At 40.6% G+C, this 17,082-nt stretch overlaps 1 protein-coding gene across 4 annotated transcripts in view; it reads left to right on the top strand.

Annotated features, from left to right (window-relative positions):
- foxj3 (forkhead box J3) overlaps positions 1 to 17,082 on the top strand; it is a 95,575-nt gene that overhangs the window by 7,249 nt on the left and 71,244 nt on the right. Inside the window, exon 2 of one of the 4 annotated variants that reach the window (XM_085456974.1) lies at positions 1,296 to 1,337. The exons of the other annotated variants lie outside the window; for them this stretch is intronic. The gene's annotated coding sequence lies outside the window, so the exon portion shown is untranslated. The remainder of the gene's footprint in view (positions 1 to 1,295; positions 1,338 to 17,082) is intronic. 4 annotated transcript variants of the gene reach the window in all.

Raw genomic sequence — 17,082 nt, forward strand, 5'->3', positions numbered from 1 at the left:
ATGCAGATGTGGTGTTAGTTGGGAAGGAACTGCAGTGGATCTCTTAGACTCGATGATTTAACACTTCTTTTTCATACCCCTTGCTTGTGCCTCATTATCATCTGTAGTGCTCAGAAGAAGCGCCCGTCAAAAACCTCTCTGCTATCGTCATTTGTTGCTCTTTTTTTTTTTTTCTTTTTTTTTTTTTGTGTGAAACCTGATGGATTAGCCTTAGTACTTGGAGTCTCCATCTGTGATTCAGAAAACCCCCAACAGAAGCCAAGGATTCTCTCTGTGGAGTTGGAGGAAATGTTGATCTGTGTGTGGACCAGGAAACCCACACGTGGTGACTTGCTCTTGCCCCATCGTTCCGTCCTTGCTCTCACACGTAGCCAGTGTCTTGATTATGGTTTCAGATTGTCTCTTCCCTTCTTTTTCTCTCTCTCCGCCATACTCTCCTGTGCTCTTCACTTAGCAAACAACACGTCTGCAGAGAATTCAGAAGAATGCATCTTGTTACTAGATGAGTCATACTTCCTCTGGTTTGCATGCCTCTCCCTCAGGGTGGATGAATGAGAGGGCGGAGAGGTTAGCTGGAGGAGGGGCTCGGTGGCTGAAGCAACATGGTCTGTGCCAGTTGCCCAATGTAATTAAGAAGTTATCAGTGCATTGGTCACAGGCCATGAGCTGCCTAGATCAGCGCTGCCTCACAGATGTGGTTGTCCCAAGGTGGCTACGTGACTGACAGCTTTGACCAGGGTGAGTCACTGCCTTCAAAAAGTAACTGTTTGGAAATCTCAGGCTCTGACCCTGTAAGTCAGCCTCTCTGCCAAGGTGCTGTGGCCCTGGGAGAGGAGCCCAGAGCCTCAGCTCTAGGGAGAAACAAGACAGCACCTGCAATTTGAGAAATGTCTCTGGTCTACTGAAGGAAATTTATATGGCAGAATGAGAAGACTGTAGATGAGTTTGCATGCAGTTACTATGCTTCAGTGTTTCTCAGGAGGCCTGACTTTGGGATAAATGTTTAAAAAATAGATTAAAGTTTTTTTATTTATTTATTTTTGGTGTGAATTTCACATGCAGTTAAGTGTCTAACACTGGTTTTAATTTCCTAAACGTATGCTTTCAATTTGGCTTAATTTCACTTTGCGTCAGAACTGAAAACAATTTTGATTATCTGTATAAAGCTGATGAAACAGTATCAGGCCTCTCCTGGCTCTTGCTCTGTCTTTCCCCATACCTGCTCTGCTTGGTCCCCTGCCAGAACCTATGACTCACAGGAGACTGAGTGACCTACTTTTTTTTTTGTCTTCTAGGAGTGCCAGAAGATCTTTCTTATTTGCAAGACGATACACTGGGTAAATATAAGTCAATTAAAATGCACTTAATGCACCCATTTTTGGATTTAAGCACCTAAAGGCTGTGTCAGCATGGCGGCCACCTCAGAGAATTCCTTTCATTATTACAAGCAAAAAAGAAACGTAGTAAACAGGCGAGCTTTGATATCTCATTAGATGCAAACTGAGTTTAAGGCCACACTGGCTCTCATCAAGCCAATTTAAAAATATAACTCATTTAAGCAATCTCATAATCCTGCTATATCTCTGTACGTTTATATTGCTCATTCCCAGTTTATCCAGGTTGTCAGAGATTATGGTTTGAAAGCATTTAAACAGAATCAGTGAAAGCTGCCTAGTCGGCTTTTGCTGATTCTCAAGGCCTAGTCGGCTTTTCTTTCTCCAATGATGGAGTTCTGGCTGTACTGTTAAGGTGAAGTTTGAACAGTTGCTTTTATGTATGCCACTGATTAGTCAGGAGATAAAAAGTTTGGGTATACATGCAATCTTTCAAATGCCTGGTTTATAGTTTGCCCACCTCTGAAAAGAAAACAGGGATGGGATCAAAAGCCATAGGATCACTGAGATGGCTTGAGCTGGTTTTTGATTGGAAAAATATGCCGCTTTGCACCAGATGGAATTTCCACTTTAATCGCTAATTGCCGTTTTTTGGTCGTGTTGTCTTTCATTGATGCAGAAACAAGCTGTGCAGTTGAATGTGCTGTCTTGGCTGCTCTTTTTCCCTTCTACAAGGCTTGGCTTCTTTGATATGTCAGTTTTGTGTTAGTCTGCCGCCTTCGTCTTGACACGATTGGCCCCGCTTGCTCCGACCTCCTGGAAACCCCCCAGCATGCCCGCCCCAGGGTGTGTGTTCAGTCATTTATTCGGCTTCCTCTAAAAGACTGCCATGCCTTCACTTCCCTTCTAGTTTCCCTCCTCTTATTAAGATGCAGAAGGCAGAGCAGTGTTTGGTCTGAAAGGCTTAGTGCTGGGGAGTTACTGGTGTGTACAGTGGGGGGTCAGGGAGGGACTGTAGGCATGGGGACTTCAATGACTTAATGTGTGCTGTGTGGCCCCGGCCACACTTGTGCTAAGTTTTGCAGGCAGCTCACATTGCTCTGATTTATGCCTTTTTGTGTGAGTCCATTCACAGAAAGTCAAAATGATGCTCTGACAAAAGTGACTATAATTGGAGGGGAACAAATTATGAGGTCTTTGGTTAATGCAGATTGCTGCTTGAGTTTATGCCTGATAATCCCTATTTAGTCATCTGAAATGGCTGCCTTTTTGAAACCTCTTTTATTTTTATCATTTCTTTTCTCCAATGAATTTTGTCACGTGTTTTCTTCTTTTTTTTGAGGTCCCAGTGGTGAACCACTTTGACCATCAGTCGAGCATTTTGATTCTCTTCTTTGCTTTATCAAACATTTTTGCTCTCAGTGAAATCCTCCAGGCGCCTTTTAGTGGCACCTACATTGTTACCCATTTACTCCAGTATATAATCAGCCTGCTACAAAAGCGTGACCTTGAATTTGCTGGTTGTGTGGTTCGCTAGAATATTGCTAACAAACCAAAAAGCATGGCTTCGAATCTACACTAGTGGTACTCGTTAGGGGTGGGTGTAACCCACAATGTGAAAATATTACAATACATTGGCCTCTAACAACAGTATCATGACTCTTTGTGAAACTAAAGTACAAAATAAAAAAACCCTAACAAAAAAGCATCAAGCAGGTATTCATTTACTGGTATTTGTATATGCCCATGGCCACTTGCTTGTATTGGGTTGGACCCCCATTTGCCTTCTTCATGGCATAGATTCAACAAGGTGCTGGAAACATTCCTCAGTGATATGGTGATATGGTCCATTTTGAAATATATGAATCTCCCTTTGAACTCGCTGTGGTGTTGGGGAGGCGGGAAAAACACTTTGAAATTATCTGAGCTTTATAGAAGGTACACTGTGGTCATAAAGGGAGGGAGGTGATCAGTAAGGAAGGCTGTGGTGGTTAAACCGTGCTTGCATGGTATTAAGGGCCAGAAGTCTGAACCAGTAGCAACCTGAACTATTGTTACAAAGCGGGATGGACCCAAGCTTTTATGTTTTTTACACTAAATGCTGTCTTCCATTGTCAAATATTGGTGAGCATGTGCAAGTTGTATGTTGGCTTTCCTGTTCTTAGCTAACAGAAGTGTGACCTGGTGTGGTTTGCTCCTGTAGCCCATCTGCTTCAAGTTTTGATGTGCTGTGCGTTCACAGATGCTCTTCTGCAGACCTCCCTTGTAACAAGTGGTAATTTGAGCCACTATTGCCTTCCTGTCAGTTCCTATCTCTGTTCTGATGTTTGGTGTGAAGTTCAGCAGATCATCATCGTCAAATTCATTGAGTTGGTGCCATGCGATTGGCTGATTAGATGTTTGCACCAACAAACTGTTGAACACATGTACCTAACAAAGTGGTGTGTGTGTGTGTGTGTGTGTGTGTGTGTGTGTGTGTGTTAATAAGTTATAATGGCAAAGTTTTAGCTCTGTAATTAGCTCACCTCTGTGTCTGCCATTTCCCCCCCGTTAGTTCCTTCCCTTAAAGATGGCTAAATAGTAACTCTGGTAAGTCAAATTAGTGGGAGAATCAGAGCGGCTGCACGTTTTGGCTCAATATTTGGCACCAGCCTCCTGATAATTGCATTGCAGTATCAATATTTTGTCTCACCCCTCGCACTGGTGCCAGCTAGTTTTGTTTTTTCTTCTCTTACCATCTTCTACATAAAATCTCATCATGACCTACAAAATCTAGATGACACAATGCTGACCAATTAATCATATTTTTGCTGTCACAGTGATATGAACATAGAAGATAAATGAAACCACTTTCTACAGACTAAGGAAGATTTCTTTATCCATAGTTTGGGGGGTTGATGTTCAGGGGTTTTCCTCCACACAAAAATTCCTCAAAGAGTATCAGAATAAGGAATATATTAATCTTAAAGTTTTCAAAATCGGGCGTCAATAACAAAATAACACGAGACTTCTAAGTAAGGCAGCCTGGTTGCCTTTAACTATATGTAGATCAATCGTGCTTATGTGCATTAAATGCATTGTCACCAGCCAGGTTGTCAGGTGACAGGATGAATTCACGAGTGTTTAGCAGGCTATCATTTCTGCAGAATGAAGGCCAACAGCAACCTTAGGTGACCAGTGTTTCCTCTCAAAGAAAAAATAAAATAAAACTACTGTAACTAGGGCTGCTCGATTATGGCAAAAATGATAATCACGATTATTTTCACTGAAATTGAGATCTCGATTATTTGACGATATTTATTTAACCCTTTAAGACCTACCATAGAACCAAGTCCGCCAGAGCTTATATTACTTTTTTATTTATTTATTTTTTACTACATGTTGTAGTGCCATTTGTGGGAGCATTTCAAGTTGCTATACAACTGTTATAGCCCATATTTTAATAATATGTATGCATTAAGTCCATAGTAACTACATTAATTGCAAAAAAGTGCAATGAACTACAAAAAAATTGAAAATCGTTCTTGTTTTTTGTTTTTTACATATATTTCTACTTGGAGAAATTTAAGAGGTTTATCCCTCAAAACTTTAAATACAAAAAAGTTGCAAAAAATAGTTTACAACAACAGGAAATTTATTTTGAGTGTCTTCATAGTTTTATTTTGGAGATACAGCAATTTTTATATACTGCAGGAAAAACAAAAAACAATCCTATGATGCAAATTTGCAAAGAAAACAGCAGGTGCATCAAAATAAACTATTTCCAGCAGTGCAATTCGAGTTCTAAGCATCCCAGAAACTATTCAGAAAAGTCAAACATGACTTATAAAAACACCAGTATAGGCTTTTAAGGCCTACAAGTAAAAAACTACATTTTCCGCGAAAATGACGTCACTTCCGGTTTCTGCAGGAAATGGCAGACATGCGATAGTTCGCGCTTACGTCTGTTTCAGTGTGCGAAGTGTTACGAACAGCTGATCGGATCTGCAAAACGTCTTTCCGGAATATTATGTTTTTGTTCCTGCAAGCGCTTTTTATGCAGTTTTTGCAAAGCTTTATGTGGAAGGAAACCGTGACCGAGGACAAGCTGATGGCATAAGATGTAAGTACAACTCCTCCGGTTTCATATGCAAAAAAAAAATATTGCACTAGCTTACACGGCTCAGGTTCTACAGGGATTTAAAAATAGTTACACAAAACGGAGCGTGCTGCTCTGACCGGCTTTAAAGGGTTAACAATAACAATGTATTGAATAATGACTTTAAAAAATAATATAAAATAGTGTGCAACACCACTGAAGTTTTTTTTACCTCTCTTTTCAACCAACGGCAGTCACACTCCTCTCCAAATAACTTCTGCTTAGCTTTCCGAGCTTTCCGAGCTTCCCTCGGGTCCTCTTAATCAGCGGTCTCCAACCTTTTTTGCGCCACGGACCGGTTTATGCCCAACAATATTTTCACGGACCGGCCTTTAAGGTGTCGCGGATAAATGCAACAAAATAAAACTAGTACCGGTACCGAAAAAAGATTGATTCATAACACACGTGAAAAGACCCAGGAAAACCGAGTTAACAATCAAAACGATAACAAAATAACGCTGAAAACCGATTTAAAAACCCTGAAAACCATACATTTCACACCTGAGCCTCAACTCTCGCGGCCCGGTACCAAACGACACACGGACCGGTACCAGTCCAAGGCCCGGGGACCTAATTGTTGTGACGCGTGTTCGAAATGCAGAGAGGTGCGCTGGATTTGCCACACAGAGCAGCGCGAGAGTAAAGCAGAAGGGAGGGGCTAATAATAATAATAATAATAATAATGGATTGGATTTATATAGCGCTTTTCAAGGCACCCAAAGCGCTTTACAATACCACTATTCATTCACTCTCACATTCACACACTGGTGGAGGCAGCTACAGTTGTAGCCACAGCTGCCCTGGGGCAGACTGACAGAAGCGAGGCTGCCATATCGCGCCATCGGCCCCTCTGGCCAACACCAGTAGGCAAGTAGGGTAAAGTGTCTTGCCCAAGGACACAACGACCAGGACAGAGAGCCCAGGGATCGAACCGGCGACCTTCCGGTTACAGATGCGATTCCCAACCCCCTGAGCCACAGGCGACCGTAAATAATCGGCTCAGTCGTTTTTAATGATCGTTGAAAGCCCAGATTGTAATCGTGATTAAAATTCGATTAATTGAGCAGCCCTAACTGTAACTTGAAATAACAAATTTTTGGCTTTGGCTAATTTTATCACTTCGTCACTTTGGTCATTTAGTTTCTAAGTAAACAAAGGTTTATTTCAGGCTTTAGAGACGTATTCAGAGAGGATGTTTTAGAACTTAAATATCAGTTAGTTTCTATTGTACACTTTATTTTTATCTATCTCTGGCTACTGAGATAACATGAAGGTGGTAAATGAGCAGCATAGCGGATGTGGTAATACAGAGAATGTCACATGTGGCAGAGAAGTCATCAAATGTCTAGAAGGGACCATTGAACATTTTTGGTGCAACTTTGCCTGCTCAATGTGCATGACAGCAGTTAACAGTTTGGCCTAATCAGCCACAAGCAATCCAGGTTTAATAATTTAGAGACTTGAAGGGACCTAACATGCATTTTCTTATTTTGGTTCTGCCACAGTTTGGACAACTTTTTTCCCCCTAGTCTTTTTTTTTTTTTTTTTTTTTTTTTTTTTTTCTCAAACCTCATGTATACAGTTCTGGCTTATTAAAAAGCCCAGTACAAGATAAATAAGGATTATTGTACTGTGAGTCATACAGAACTAGTCTAGCATAGCCCAAAGATTGAAAACATGAAGTTGAATGTTAGCATGAAAGGTCTGCTTAACTATGTATATTATACTGATTATCTTGTTATAAAGGTTGATACATATGTGTAGCTAATAAGGATTTTTAACGTTCTTTTCTTTTCTTCTTTTTTTCTCTTTTTAAAATTGATTTATTTTTTAATTCAATTTTAGGTTGTTGAGATATTTTGTTGCTTATTTTTTGTTGTTGCCGTGGTTACATCGGGGCGCTTATGACGCCACCATTGTCGCCCTGTGACAGTACAAACATTGCAGTAAACGCTCTCAAAGTGAAACACTGATTTGTCTTGTGTGATCTGTCATTTATTTTCTGCTCGACAGATTGTGGTTACACAGTCAAATCACCCTGCTGTTTAAAAAGCGTCACTTCTGTTAATTCATATATTAAATATTGTAATAAGTGCACCCTTCTTTATTCTTTTGCACAACTGTGTGTCGTAAGACTCAGTTAAAACTAATAAAAATTAATTGAATATAGAGGGATTTGGTAATACTTTGTTATGTTAGGGCCACCAATCAGTGCTTTTAATCCATGTTTAGCCAACATTTCACACATTTAACTACTGGCAGTTTATATTGTTGTATTTTCAAAGGGCATCTATTTTTGCCCAAATAAGAAAATGGATATGAAAGTCTTGAAACACAAAATAATTTCCAAGTTCTCATTTTTAATTCTCCTTATTTTATTTATATGCTTAGTAAGCCATCATATACCTATGAGTCAGAGCAGACTGAGTAGGATTTTCCTTCACCCTGTCACTCGAAACTACAAAATTAGACAGTTTGTTAGCTTTAGTTAAATACGTTTCAAGTGAAACATGAAAGTGAGCTTGACGACCCAAAACCATTTTTTTTTTCTTCTTCATAGATTTTGCATTTCCACCAAGGCTAAACATTTTTTTTTCTTTTTTCTTTAGAACACTAACTTCTTGGGTTGGTGGGGAACCGTGCAGGTCAGATCTGGAGCTTGCATGGTATAAGACTGTCTGCCCTTCTTTCACACTGACTCACGTTGCATGGCACATGATTCACCACTTTCGCCAGTGAGTCATCCTGAACAAAAGCGCCTAATTTTAAGGGGACCAGAAACAAAAGACGGACCTTTCTTTGCTACATACTTGGCTTTTCTTTTTTTATTTGTTTTAAAGCAAAGTATGTAACATTTGCTCACTTTGCATACTTTATGTGATACTGCATAATTTGTAGCAATAGTCACTGTGGGGTAGTATCACAGTGTGTTTTCTGCCATTGCTCCATTGAAACGTTCTTTGCCAACATCAAAGAAGACAAATGGCTAATCAGAAATGTTCCAGTTTTGCAGTTTTAGAGTCTAAAACTTAGAAATGTATTAGCAAGAAAAATGTTGTAGCCCTCTTAAGGCCTAACAGTTCAACAAGGAGCACACGGACACAATCAGTATTCCAATAATTATTTTATTTTCCAGATATTGGAAAATATTCAAACCTGCACCAATTGCAGTATATAAAAATTTTTTTTTTTTTTTAACTTACCCATTTGTAAGGGTAATCTAATATTAGATTAGATTACATTATGCTCCTCTTCAGGTACTTTAACTACAAGTAACAGATTATTAGAAGTGGCTGTCTTTCCAGTGAGATTCTCATCCCATGGATGGACTTCATTTCCAGAGTGTTGGATTGCTGCTGGCGATGGTAGTCCCTGTTGTGCTCTGCAGCCTCAGTGAGCACAACCATTTCTGCTTAGAGTGGCCCTCCAGCTTGGAGAGCAGGACAAAGACTCCTGTCACCAGCTGCAGCCCAAAATGCTACAGGCCGTCCGACTGCTGGACGAGACGCTCACCGGAGAGGCAGTTATGTTATTCTAGCAGCCAAGATAGTGTGCCAAGCATGAGACTGGAAGGAGCAGGGATAGTTTTTTATTTTTTTTATTTTTATTTTTTTAAGGACAGAGGGTGTTGTTTTCTCTGAGGGGATTAAAATCAAAATACTACAATGACTTGCCAGATGTATAGCAGTTAGGCCCGCGCCCGCCCCAGTAAAGTCTGTGTGGGGAAACACTCCATCGTTCTTAGATGTGGGAATCGAGACTGGCTGCACAACAACGCAACTCTTCCTTCCAAGTTTTAGCAGCCTTGAGGTAGATTTATTTAATTTTTTTCCAATTCTGTCAATATATCCTGCATGCAGATGTATTTAAACTGAATACTGTGCAATGTAAATTCTTTCTGGGGGAGTATCTCTGAGTTTGTTTGCATATATGCGTGCGTATGGCCCCTTTAAGAAGCCTGCATTTGTTTGCTGACTGTGTCTGGGGCCCAAACTGGAGCTCTTTCTGTCAGATGAGTGAAGCACTGCAGAGGCAGCCACTGGGAGTTCTGTTTCATCTCTTCTCATACTGCTCTGGAGCAGACATGCAAATCCGCTGTAATGAGCACAGCCTGTGTGGTGGTGGTAGAAGTGGGGGGTGAGGAAAAGGGGGATGAACTCAAGAATTTAAGCTGGAGAAAGGGAAGGTGGAGGGAAAAGGTGAACCGCAGACAGCTCTGCCAGCTAGGAGAACATGAGAATTTGGGGAGGGGGGGGTTCGAACAGAGTAATGTCTGGAGCGTTGGAAGTGACAGTCTTCCCGCTCAAATCAAACATTCATTAGCCTGCTGTGGCTGCACTCTTCCCTTTGGTGTTGAAACACAGAGGTAAAGATGCAAATGGTGCCATGTTAATTAGCCTTATCTTTTACACCAGCAAGACATGGTGTGAAATAAAAAAACAAAACCCTGCTTCATCATCACCACCATTAGCAAATGTAATGAGGCTTTTGTATAGACTCTGCTTAAAGTTTAGCATCCTACAGTGCTTGTTGTAGATGCGATCTTCTGGTTTCCAAATTTCCGGGGATTTACAATTTACTAAAAAAAGAGATAAACATTTTAACGAAACACAACAGCCATTTCGAGTGAGGAGTATCTTGTGATTAGAAGAATAGCTTCAAGATAAAATCACATGATTGGACAAAGCACTTTACCCTCTGTAGATTCTTTAAACATCCACAAACTGGATGCTTCATCTAATGATTTATTAAGTAAAATACAATGCTGTTGACTGATGTGCATTAGGAATATTTCAGCTGCCGTCCTCACTGCAGTCTGTAAAGTGCATCATAAACCTCATTAGTCTGTCCAATAGCTCCTTGAATGTAATTTTATTCAATCATAAAGAAGTAAATCTCTGGTCAGTGTTGGGGTGCTTTGGCTTGTCTCCACCCAGTAATGTAAAGCACTCAAGACTTTTGATGAGCTCTGCAGATCAATCAGAGGTTAACAGGCACTTCACATAAGCTGAGGCCTACTGTATGCCATAGAGTCCTTAAATCTATACGACTCCTTCTGGCTTTTGTATCCAAATAGACCTAGGAAATACAAATTCCAGGATCTTAAAGTTAGAAACTAACCTAGGAAATAAAAGACTCCATGTTTGAAGAAACATGAAGATTAGGCAAATTAGACGGATAGTAGATTAAGGCTTTGTCTGAGACGACAGTGTGGCGGTGGTGTTCCTTGTAATGCATGACTGTATGACATGTTGGAAAGATGATGTGCATACTCTGGAAGAGAGAGCCATGAAAAACAAGGCTTTTTTTGCCTTCCGTTTTTTTGTTTTGTTTTTTTGGAAAGTATAATTTGATTATTATATTGTGTTGAGACAAGTTGCCAGTATGCATAGTTTCCTACAGAATTGGATTATATTTGTGTCACACTCTTGCACAAACGTGGACAGAAAACGCATTTGTGCTCTTTGTGACCGAAAACGCAATAATCAGCTCCCCTACCAATAATTTCTTCCTCCTGTCAGTGAACTTGAACTCCACTGTCTTGGACTGCAGCTCCTCCTTCTGCTCTGCAGTCGTCATGAGGTTAGATTAGCTGAACCAGGTCTCCACCTGCTTCAGGTTAAGCTCAGAGTAGGGCTGGGCGATATGGCCTAAAATCCATATCACGGTATAATTTGAAGCATGTGCGGTAACGATATGTATTGCGATATATTCTTTTCTTCTGTATGTATTTTACACACTTGAAAGCACACTTAAAATCCTTTCATTTTCTCAAAAATCGACAGTGCGCCTTATGTATGAATTCTGGTTGTGCTTACTGACCTCGAACTGATGTTATGTAGTACATGGTGCATAGAAATCTGTCAAATGTTTTAGTGCGACTTTGGTAAGCTATGAAGGCGCACCGCTTGATGGATTGCCGGAGCATTACGGCTGCCGGAGTCAGGAGCCATGCGGAGTAATCTGGGTCCAAAACTCCGTCTTCTTCAGGTCCCAAAGTCAAACACTGCGGCATCATGGAGAGTTAAAAACTGTCTAAATTCTTTCATCTTTAATAAAATGATCAGCGTTGCTGCTTTACCAGGTGTAACAATTAAGTTTAACATCCAGGCATCCATGAAAACAGAGTTATTAAATTTAACGGAGTTAGAAGTTAGCAGGAAGTTAGCTCGCTAGTTTTCACCTGAACACCATATACCATGTTCTGACTGAGATATTTCTGAAAAAATTAAAACGTACAGCTCTGTTATCACTTCCAACATAAATGAAGACAGAAAACTAAACAGCAGTGACTTTTGTAGGGTTACTGAAGTTGGACTACCTGGTATATAATGATGTCCTACGTGATCGCGAGCAAAACAGCTATGTTAGCATAACAATAGCACAGTGAAGCTGAAGGATGAACGCTAACTTTTTTCCACTCGATAAAAGTTAAAGTGCAGGTTTCTGGTGGTCAGGGACAAATGCAATTGCATGGCAGCATGCTATAAACGGACCAAACTTCAGTTAGGAGAACAACTGAGATAATCCATCCACAATACGAGGTTAGTCATTAATATACTGCAGCAACATGGGAATAGGGCAGCTGCGAGAGAATTCAGCATTAATGAATCAATGTTACAGAAGTGGAGGAAGCACAGTTTTTGGCTTTCCCCATATTCCAAAAGGGCTTTGTCCCTTTGTTATTACTGTCACTCGGCATAATTTGCAGATGTTGTTTGCAGCCGCTGCAATGCTTTCAACCAAAACAGGCACAGCTTGATGATACCATCAACATGCGCTATCGCGGTAGAGCGGTATAGTCAAAATCTCTACCGTTGGCCAAATTTATATTGTTTCTACTGTATACGGTTATACCGCCCACCCCTAGCTCACAGTGGGTAGCAGGAGCGAAACAAGCATCTATCACAAGATGCAGTCCAAGATGGTGGAGTTTTGTGGGCCAAGCAGCAGCCTGCCTGTAGGGGAACAGTGGACCAGGAAAGATTGAAGTTAGCGGGTTAACAGCGAGTGGCCTTTCAAAACAAGAACAAGGGAATTGATCACAATGCAGTCAGTATCTCTTGACGGACCACCCAAGTATAGTCAGTGTGTGGAAACGATGAGTAAGTGTAAGTTTCAGTTGTATTTCTCTCACTTATTCTCTTTGGCTAATCTTTTTTAAAACTGTGGTCAAAAGTCAGTCCCATGCATATAATTGTTGTTTAAAAATTACGAACACATTGACTATCTAGTAATCGTACAGATTCAGCCAGAAAAATCTGATTCTTTTTGTTTTACTACTACCAAGCATTTTCTGATCTGTCAGTGCTGCTTCTGAACTCCAGGTGTTAAGTTGTTTGCCCGCTGGAAAGCAGCACTTTGGGAAAACAGATTCTGTGGGAACATCACTGTTTACTGCAGTTAATTTGCACCTCGGTTCTTCAAGAAATGCTGCAGCTCGAAGGTCTTGCATCTGTGGGATTAAGTGTTTTTTATTGTATGACACACAGAATCAATAGACAGACTGGGCACAGTTCGCTGATCAGTACTGCTGATAAACTCTTGTTTTTGAGGTATTTGATGTATTATATTGGTGTGGAAAGAAGTCCCCCCCCCCACTACACTTTCCTCTAAAATGAAGAGTTTCTCATTGGAAACACCACAATCAATTTCACAATAGTAGAAGAGCAACTCCTTCTGCTCGTGGCTCTCCTGTCTGACAACACTCTCAAATTGCCGTCTGACGGCTTCTTCGCACTGGAGGGAGTTCCTGTGTTGCAGGGGGTTGGGCTGTCTGCGGGAGTGTTGGGTGGGGACACAATTGGAGTTCCTAAGGGTGTTTGAGGCAGCTGTGGCCTGTGTTTGTGTCGCTGGATGATTTACCAGGAGCACCGTTGCTGCTCCTGTAGTTTAACTGGTTAAGTGAAAAAAATGTAGCAACATGGGTATTTGGGCTCAGGCTGATGTGTGACGCAGAGTTGCAACTTGTGTAATGATATTCAGGGGCTTCAATAGTGTCTTGTATATTGCAACCAGGCGCACTGGATCTCAAAAATCTGATGATATGGGGCATTCATCTGCCTGTGAGAAATGTCCTTGTGTTCATGCTGCAGTGTTGAGTCAGCTGCTGAACAACATCCGGTCTGAGTAGTTACTTTATGATGGCTATGTTAATCAGTGGATGAATAGAACTATTTAAGTTTCGTGCCATCTTATGGACTGTTACTCAGGGGATCATAACATACCTTTGAAGAGTAAATGTCAGTAGAGTTTACAGTGGACCACTTTCCTTAATGCAAACACAACTTCTACTCATACTAAGTGCTCATACAGCTTCCTGGCTGAATCCTGCAAGAGTGGAATAAGTGTTAAAATTTGTCATTTAGATTTATCCTCTGTTAAACTGTTCAACTCGGTTATGTCGTGGTCTTATTTTTCCTTTTCCAATTGCTCCTAGAGCACTTTTCCCGCAACCGCAATCTCTTAACTATATTAAATTATGGCGATTAGTTTTGATTGCCTTTCATCTATATATAGAAGAAATGTTTAAGTAAATTTAAACAAACCACATAATAGAGGTCTATTTTAAGGCTATCAATTGTCATAATGTACACACGTCAACCTTGGATGAGTCACATCTTTATTTTGGTTTCTGTGTTGTATCAGACTGCCAAGATGTGCTGTTAGCTTAGTTATGCCCAAACAATGCAAGTAGCAAATCCAGTATTTGCGTAAAAGCTTTTATTCAAAAGCACCAGAGGCTGAGTGCCAATATATCTGAGTTACCATCAAATCTTCTCTTGTCAGGTTAGAAGTGGAAGCCAAGAAGTTTTGACTTTAGGCCTAACTCACGTGTCTGCCGTTTATTATGGTAAATCCACTCCTTTTGTGATGACCTATTGTGCCTCTCGTAAGGCAGTAACCTCACATCCATTTCTTTGCCACTAGGTGTTTTGATTGCAGAGCTTAAACCAACAACGATTGCTGTTACCTTCCCCACGTTATCCACACCCATATAAATAGCAACATGGTCTCCAGGAAACCAAATTAATTGAAATTGTCTGGAACGTAGCAGCGTGAAGAGAACAGGTATAGACATCGACAGCTGTCTGTTCCACATGAAAACAAATTCCTGGTCCACTCATTCCTGGCCTGGCTGCAGACAGTCTCGGTTTCATGTTTTTACTCGGCCGCTCTCTCCTTAATCAGCAGTAGAACTGAGCTGCGTCCAAATTATCATGGAAGTCATCTGGAGAATGCCCAAGGAATTTATTGGCTTGTATAAACACAAACAATTCCTGGTGACGCAAGACAGCGTTGTTTAATTCGACAGCTGATTACAGTGCTTTCATACTGTATTCTGCTACAGTGGCTAAATGTCTCTCTTGTAGACATATATGATAATTATGATCATGGTTTAACTGGACTGCATGTGGGGTGGGGTGCGCGCGTGTGTGTGTGTGTGTGTGTGTGTGGGGGGGGGGGGGGGGCGCTAATGTGTGTGTGACCTGTGTATTATGTATTTGACAGAGAGAGTCTGCAGAACAGAAACCTCCAGTATCTCGGTCTCGGTGGCTTAAATGCCTTGGTAATGCTGAAGAATGGAGAGTGAAGAAAATGTGTAACTATTGACCCATGACTTCCCAGCCTGCTAATATGTTGTGTGCCGTGTTGTTGTGCAACTTCCAATGCAGTGTGCATTATCACTCAGGGGAAAGGGCACAGATTTATGGCAGGTGGCTGACTCTCAGCAATATGCCCTGCAAACCTTGAACGTAGTTTGCTTTCATTTCCCGTAAAGCTGCACTTGCGTAAGCCTTGTATTTGTAACATGTACATTCACTCATGTAAGTGTTTACATGCTAAAAAGCCATGTCTCGGTGTGAGCACGAAAGTATATATGCTATATGTTATCAGCGGACCGTATTATTATCTGCAGGTATAGTACGACTCCGGGAGCATTTTAAAGAGCCTGTACGGAGGCGCAGTAAACCACTGAAATGGGACATGAGGAGTCAAAGAGCAGCGCTTCAACAGCTTAATGATGTAGAGGCATCCAGCTCTGTCAGGCAGTAAACTCTTTAATATGCTGTTAATTATTTCTGAGAGATTGAATATTGATTAAAAAGCAAAATGGTTTTAATTATAACCCCAGTTCTAGTGCCATTATAAATGAAGACGATTTTTGGCTTTACATGAGAGGAACATCTAACAGATCAACCAAAACCGCAAGCTATTTCAACTTTAATTTTTTTTCTTTGTACTTGGAGTTTGAAAGAAAATTCTGTCTCAGTCTAACTAATGTTACAGCTCCTTCAGTCTGCTCCCGCTTTAGAGCTGCCAATGCTCATCCACTGTGTTTTGAATTTGAAATTCATGACCCGATTGCGGCTCTTTGTTGTGTACTCAGAACACGCATTGCCCACACAGGTAATTCCTTTAAATCATGCTTGGGTTATTCTGGAATCCTTTCTTTTTAACATTTCTTCATTGTGTCTCCTCCACATTTTTCACATTTATCTATGATATATGTTCGAGCTGTCACTGTGTACTTGACAGACAACTGAATATGTGCTGGTCATTTAGCCCTAATAATCTTTTGTAATTCTCATCATATTGGAATTACTTGACCATGCCTGTTGCTCAGTGTTAATTTCTATTATTGATTAATGTGGCAGTTTGTCATTATAAATTAAACCAGGAGTTTTAGCCCAATTTAAGATAATCTAATAGACTGACTTGTAAAACTGTCTGTACAATTCACTGTCATGTAAGGCAAAGAGAAGTGGTGTTTCCTCACCATTAATTCAATTTAACATTTATTTGTATAGCACATTTAAAAACAGAGTTGACCACAGTGCTTCACAATCAGTTAAGAATTAAGAAGCTGGAATCAATAATTTAAAAAAAAAATTGCTAGAAAAGAGAATGATGAATTGATTATTAAATCGATAAAAGTCATCAACCTATGTTTTTATACCGCACATAGGTCTACATCTTTTGTTCAGTCTCCCTCCTCTCACCCACGAGTTAGTCACGGGAGATGGCTGGTGGGTACCTGGCTCTGCCAGAGGTGTCTTCCTGTTAAAAGGGAGTTTTTCATTCCCGCTGTCACAAAGTGCTTGCTCAAAGCAAGTTGTCTGATTGCTGGGGTTTTCTCTGTATTTCAGTAGGGTCTTAGAGCATAAAGCATCCTTAGGCAACCATTGTTATCATTTGAGCAATATTAGGGCTGGGCGATATGACCCAAAATTCATATCTCGATATTTTTTAGCTGGATGGCGATATAAGATATATATCTCGATATTTTTTTAGAGCCATAAAGTAAGAACAAAAAGAGAGTTCTTAGTCAAAGCTGTGTCCCAGATGTCACACAGGCACTTTTATTAACATACAGCATAGATGTACATGAAAAGAACTACTCAAAAATAAATTATGAGCATTTATTAGGGCTGCTCAATTAATCGAATTTTAATCACGATTACGATCTGGGCTTTCAACGATCATTAAAAATGACTGAGCCGATTATTAGCCCCGCCCTCATTTATCCGCGACACCTTAAAGGTCCGTGAAAATATTGTCGGGCATAAACCGGTCCGTGGCGCAAAAAAGGTTGGAGACCGCTGA

Source organism: Copadichromis virginalis, linkage group LG5 (genome assembly GCF_057382275.1).
Source record: "Copadichromis virginalis isolate Kocher_CV1m ecotype Utaka linkage group LG5, C_Virginalis_male_GT1.1, whole genome shotgun sequence".
Classification (NCBI taxonomy): domain Eukaryota; kingdom Metazoa; phylum Chordata; class Actinopteri; order Cichliformes; family Cichlidae; genus Copadichromis; species Copadichromis virginalis.